General features: G+C 40.0%; 1 long non-coding RNA gene across 2 annotated transcripts; it reads left to right on the forward strand.

Moving 5' to 3' along the window:
- LOC131691220 (uncharacterized) lies at positions 1-6,684 on the forward strand. 2 transcript variants are annotated; one of them, XR_009305736.1, is made up of 3 exons: positions 1-4,904; positions 4,964-5,896; positions 5,959-6,684. It is a non-coding gene; the product is annotated as an uncharacterized LOC131691220 (long non-coding RNA). The 2 variants fall into 2 exon arrangements; XR_009305735.1 differs by having other exon boundaries at positions 1-3,106; positions 3,163-5,896.
- The last annotated feature ends 365 nt before the right edge of the window (positions 6,685-7,049 follow it).

Consider the following 7,049-nt stretch of genomic DNA (forward strand, 5'->3'; position numbering starts at 1 on the left):
CAAGGTAAATGCGGCCAAGGCAATCAGATTTGCTTCTTAATGGTCAAACGCCGATTTGGAGCTACGATTCGGACAATTACAATAGATTTGGTTTGAGCGAATTTCGATCATTTCCCTGGGTCCGGTAGAAGCAGCCAATTTAGATAGAAAATGGCCAGCCAATGATTTAAATTTCCGATTGCAGGAATTGTGCAGTCTAAATTGGTCAGACTGAACTTCCCCGAGACATCCGGAACCGTCACAAATAAGCATTATGATTAATCATGCTCGAAATATGATTCACGCTGAGTACGTCACTTCCCTGATAGCTTCATGAATGGCAAAAAGGTTTACAATTGTTACCGATTTCATACACATCCGTGATGAATTAATAAAATACATCATTTAAAACATTTAAATGACAACAGAAATATAAAAAAGAAATAAACAAACAACAGCTGATGTCGTTTTCCAGTTATCAAAAGCGACATCTAACAGCAAAAACACAGACTAGTTTTCGCGAGCAAATGTCAAAATTCCGCACGGAAGAAGGAAAAATATTTCGCGACCTCATTTCGCAAGAGGTGCATACTAAGCTTTAGCAGGAGCAAACAAAGGCGCTCTCAAAATTGCCTCCATCACTAGACGTGTACAGAAGTTTTTGCATGGAAACGGCGATATAATATTCACAACAAACGGTCCTTATTAGAACCACAAAATCGTTCTCAGAAGAATTATGAATGAAATTTCCATCTCGTGCTTTGGAAAATAACTTCCCTCTTACCGGGTTAGTTATTTTCTATAATATCCGAAAAAAGTACGATAAAATCAATAAACTGACCAATTGGACGGAAGCAAGAAAATACCTACAAAAATTTGAATCAGAAAAGTGACATTGACGGAAAAATGCTTCGATCGTTTCTAAGTGTTTGGCAACTGAAGTTGCCGATTTGTTTTCCAATGTCAATTATTTGCGCGGTGCTGTACAGAACAAACAGATTTTTGCGCGATTTGTTGGGAAATAATCAAAACAATTGTGTAGTAGATTCCGTAGAACATACGATTTGTTACCTTTTGTCGTAATAAGTCGATGGTATTGCAGGATGTATCCACGAATAATATGGCTGGCTCACAAAAATGGTTGCATTTTTAATGTCATCGTGGTCGTATCTTGTACACAACCCTTTAATTTTTTTCACTTTTTTTTACTTTTAAGTGAAGAACTTCTCAAATTAGCACATTTAGAATTCTTTTCTTATTCTATTTGTTGCTTCAACGGTTTGCTCTTATAACATTTATACAATTTTTATAATTTCATGTGGTTGATTTACAATTTCAATTTCGTCCTGAAAAAATGTCTGTGCTAACAAAAGTAAGTTATCAAGTTGGTTCGATGCATTAGCAAACCTAAAAAAATCATTCCAATGACTTGCATATACATACACACTTAGTTGAACTCAGCTAAATCTCCGCACAGCCGAGTAATAAGTAATTTTTCAATGTACAAGCTTACCAAATCACACGCGCCCTTGTGTATGTAACTTTACTTTTTAATCGAAATGGTCTGTTTACTTGTAAAACATGAATATTGTTGTATGAATAACAAGAGAAACTATTTGTTCGAACGTTGCTGTAAATTTTTGGCACTAGCATTGTTACCATGGATTTTTTTTACTTATCGACTTGCAGACAAAGGTATGAGTTTAAACGTACTGTTGTGTCACAGCATCATTCTTGGTCGGTTCCTCGCCATGTCTAAAATCAAAAGGACTGGCAGATGATTGAACATATCACCAATACACATAAGGAATGTTCAATAGTGTATGTGATTCTTCCGTTTGTTTATATCACCGATAGCAAAAGTGGAAGGTGATGACGTCACTCCGTGTGTTGTGATTAATTTTCGCCTACTGATTGTGAAAAGAAAAAAAAAGTGTGCATTCAAGACGATTAGAAAAATGCCGTCATGTTCGGTACAATCCTGTTCAATTTCTTCATACGCGATCAGGAATAATCGTTTAAAAATAGGACTTCGCGCAGTACCACAAGAGGAAACGCGCCGGAAGAAATGGCTTCAGTTCTGTGGCATCCAAGATCTAACCGGTACACACCATGTCTGCATTTCAAGCCTGCTGACTTTGAGTTTAGGTATCGGGATGGACCCCAACGCTTATTGACGGAAAACGGTGAACATATTTTTAATATTCATTTCGTTTTTACTTGTTACATAATAAATATTTGTCCAGCTGTACCATCAGCCCGAAGGCCACTATTAGAAGTGGACACAAATCGTTCCATACGTGCAAGCGAAAGGAGAATGCAAAGCTGGTGGAGGAGCTGTTATTAGCATCTGCGCAACCCCCCACGACTGTTTCGATATGAAAACCATACAACGTGTTACAGAGATTTACACGCGATCTGTTATTCCGGATATGACAAACAACGACACGGATGTAAACTTCAAATGTGCCAGCAGCGACGTCACTAGTAGCTTTGTTCCAGCTTTGCATAGTACTATGGTGGAAACAAGCTCCTTCACGGAAAACGAAGCGCAGGAAATATCTAAGGATCAGAGTATCACCCAAGAATCGCACGGTTTTGACGTACTATTGGATTGGGCAATAGAGGCTTCGGAAATGACACCAGTAACTCTGCCTGAAAATAGTTCAATCGAAACTTTTGGATGCTCAGGTACCGTAGGGTAACCGGATGCTCATACTGCCAACCGCGTAAAAAAATGTATGTAAAGCCGCAAACGCTCAAACAGTTGAAAGCCGAAGTTCACGATTTGCGTGGAGTTATTCGAAATTTACGACTTCAAGTGTTTACAATATTTGATTATTAATTTATAAAATTCATAATATTGATTTTTTCAGCTTCGAGTGAAGGAACGATTCAAAAAAATTGAAAAAGAAAAAGAGAAGAAAATAAATGATTTGGAACTTGGCATTGAACAGTTTCGGAAGTCAGCCATTGATATTCAGTCCGTTTCAAAACAGTCGATCAAAGATGAAGTGCGCTCATCCCTTCAAAAGATTTTCACTGTGAATCAAACCGATTTGATTCTAGGAGAGAAGAAAAAGGTGGTTTGGACAGCGGAGGAAATTGCGCTGGCATTTTCGCTAAGGTATTCAAACTTCATGTTTAATCTAAATTTTATATTTATCAATTACTTCGCATCAGGTACCACAGTCAACCGGCATTTTCAATCGTACGGTCTGAAATGAAGATTCCATTACCATGCCTGAGAAGTCTCCGTGAATGGGCGTCTTGCATTGAGATGCGCCGAGGAATGCTGAACGATGTTTTTTCAGTACTGAAGATGGCTGGAAAGCACATGTTTGCAAGAGAGCTAGTTGTAGTTTTAGGATACGATGAGGTATCCGTCAATGGTACCGTTGAATATGACAAACGAAACGATAGCGTAATTGGCCCTCATAAGGAGATGCAGGTGGTATCCGGAAATGGAAACAACCGGTCTTTGCAGATACTGATCAAATGATGACTAGGGAAGCGCTGGACAAAATAATTACACGTTTCCACGAAATCGGTTTCAATGTAGTAGCGAATGTTCGTGACTGCGGAGGCGGTAATTTAGCCTTTCGGAAACAAATCGGTATTGAGCATACGTTGGGGAAAACCTCACTGCAACACCCAGTGACCAAAAAAGATGTATATTTCTTCCCAGATGCTCCTCATCTGCTAAAATTGATTGGAAATTGGCTTTTGGACCACGGATTTCTCTATAAAGGTAAATGTATACTGTGAATTCTTACTTCGTAAATGCTTTAAAAATTCTGTTGCGCAACTCTCACAGGCAAACTTGTTACCAAACAATTTATTATGCAGCTAGTCCAGAAAGTTTCGACGCTTGAAGCTCCTTTCTCCAAAGCCGGAACCGGTTTCAAGAATACCGAGTTTAACTCCTTGTTCAAACTGACACTCAAGCACGTGATAGTTTCCGGAGCTGAGCGTCAATATGTACGACTTGCAGCAGAGTTGCTCAGTCATACAACCGCCATCAATGTTCGCCGGCACTTTGGTCAATATGATGAGGCTCAGTTGTTGGCAGAAATGATCGGTATTGTTTATGATTCATACCGACGCGTTACAAATTAGTGTGTTCCGTCAAAACTCCTTTTTTCTCGGTGTAAAATTGTTTATGCATTTAAATATTTTTACCAAATTGTAGCTCTACTGTCAACATTTCGACTACATTAATTTGCTGCTTCGCAAAATTGTACTCGACCGAAATAATTCGATTATAGCTCTCGCTGCCGAAACCAATTGTTCCGTCTTATTGTGTTGATAATACTAGTTCCTCGTTATGAATCAGTTATAGCCGTAAGCTCAAACGCGTACTAACTATATTTAAACCGGACTAACTTTTAAACCGTCCTAAACTATTTTGTAAGCTTTAAGGTTCCCCCACACTGACGCGATTATGTCGCAGCGACTGCGAAAATTTCGCTTAGCGATTTCGTCGCGCTTCCTGCGACAGTGCGATTCGCATGTGTGCCCACACCGGCGCGAATTTCGCATTACAAGCGACACAAAGTGACATTTGCAAACTATAGTAGCTAGATGGGACAACCTCAATTTTAATCTCATGGTAATACGACGTATGTTGTCCTAAAATTAAAAAAAAAAATATTTTTCGATTGTTTTATCAGCCATTCAGTGAGAATAGTGTATTTGTCCGCGTGTCTTTATATTTAAAACATCTTTGCGTGAAGCAGGTCGTTTACTCGACACAGTCTAGACACAGTAAGAAAACAAACAAGAAGAGAGGATAGTAAATCAGTTGACTATAAATATTGCATTATTCAACAATCTGTTTTCAACTATAGTATACCAAGAAGCGCAGTGCTAGTTCAGCAACACAGAAATATACCTCAGAAGAATCAACTTTCACCGCTGACCAGGTTCGTGTTCTTATCCGCGAATGTGACATTCGAGGTCGTAAACTACTGTTTGATTCCAGTGCGGTCGAGAAAATTTCCGGCGAATCCAATGCAGCACCGCAATACAAAGCCACAAAGCGATCTAACAGCGTGGGAAATTTTATCATCGCAAAATTTTATATCAGCACAACAGCTATACCAAAAGCGATACCACGTCGATGGCCGAAATGATTTTTGGTTCTGCACCTATAGTCTTCCAGGACAGCAGTTTGAAGGTACATTGATTAAAAACTCGAAAAACCATTAAGTATGCTTACGTGTTTCAGTAGCCAACAGTAGCAGCAACAGCAGTAAAAAAGTATCCACTTCCACCTACTTGGGCTATTAACTGCCAAGTATCGGTCAGAATGCACTATACAACGGCCGACATACGTCGGAAAGTGATCGTAGCTCTATAGGTACAACGTCACTACGGTCGTTTACTGTTACTTCGTCCACTTTGACGTAATATGATACTTCGTACAACCACAGACAAAGGCCACCACTGCCAATCGAGTTTGCGCATTTGGAGCATCTGGCAGATCCGAGACTTTCAACCAAAAGTGGCCTTGACTCAGGGTATGGTGGAACGGAACCTTGGGCGTTTTCATCAAGTCAACCACGCCATCGCACCAAAACAGTCTAGCATCAATTTCTAGTGATTTCGAAGACTTAGTTTAGATACCAGTATTGATTGAGCCAGTGGTAAAAATCGACGGAATAGTGAAACCATAGTACTGACTAGACAAAAAGCGTTTAGCGGGGAAGTTCTTTCCACTGCAACCAATTATCGCGGGAGACCTTTGCACAAAAAGGCACGTCTAGGAATTGTGCTGTGCGCTCAACTAAACGATGACATGCTGCAGGAAATTGAAGCATTCAGCTCGGAACACATGAGTATATTTGAATCAATGCTGTGTCGTTTAAGAATGGCGGCGGAAAACGCAAGCTACAGGTAGCCGCAGTTACTCCAGGTAGGTTTGATAGAAACCCTTCACTTACCTGTTCAAACAGTTGTGTTAATTTATTGCTACAGATAATGCTGGCTGCCGGCATAACGCAGCAGTGCCCAATGGATTTTTTTCTGTACCCAATGTCCCATGTGGCTAACGCTAAGCAGTGGTGCGTGCACTCTTGGAACTCAAAGCAGTACATGTTCTAATCGGGCTGCGCTTAAAATTGATAATAATTTTATGAACGATCTTTGTTACCTGCTATTGCTGGCCGACATTAAGGATACACATTTTTTCATCAGCGCACTACTAACGGCGATATTAAAGTACTACCTGGGCTGGGTGAGTACCATTGCCCCTGTGAGTGGTTCCGCTTACGAAGCAGATACAGATTGTGCTACAATACAGCGATAGAAGGAGAAGCGGTGCAAACTAACTACCAATCACCCGTACATCGTACTGTGGGTCCAATGTAGCTATATGTATGGAACCGTCGGACACCCGGTGAAACTGTCGAGAACAATGATCTGCAGAAGCCCCCAATTGAGCAATACCATGGATAAAATTCTAAATGAGCTATCTTACGTCGTAAGATGTAGCGAGATCAAGCGGGTTGTCCTCGCAGAGGCTTTCGACGAGTATAAAGCTGAGCAGGCATTCGCTGCGCAAAAGATTATAAATAATTATTCGCTCCTTATGTTAATTGTTAACTTTAATCAAAAATGCTTTTCCTTGACCTGATGTACAGTGTAAATTAACAGATTTTCGTACGTAATAAAACTGCAAAATTACGAAAAATACAAATTATAGCAACAGTGTCGTAAGGTTTGGTGGAAATAACTGTGGAGAAAATAGAGGATTACACAAATCCCCCAGATTCTTGCGATCCGGATCTGCGATGGTTCGTTCGGCAACCACGACCAAAGACTGAACTTCGATGGCTGGTAATGAATAAGTCTTGCTGAGAGCGAACTGGTCGGAGTTACGTCAGACCGGGCTAAGTGACAATATATTGATTTCGAGAAAGGCAAATTTAAAGTTTAAATTGTAGCATACTTTATATTGTATATACTATTGAGGAAAGGATAACAGTTGACTGAACAGTTCCAGATTGCCATTCGTATTAGTTTCCAGACTAGTGTCCGACTGAAAGTTGGGAAGGGCGTATGCAAGT

The sequence above is a fragment of the Topomyia yanbarensis genome, chromosome 3 (assembly GCF_030247195.1).
Source record: "Topomyia yanbarensis strain Yona2022 chromosome 3, ASM3024719v1, whole genome shotgun sequence".
Taxonomy (NCBI): Eukaryota; Metazoa; Arthropoda; class Insecta; order Diptera; family Culicidae; genus Topomyia; species Topomyia yanbarensis.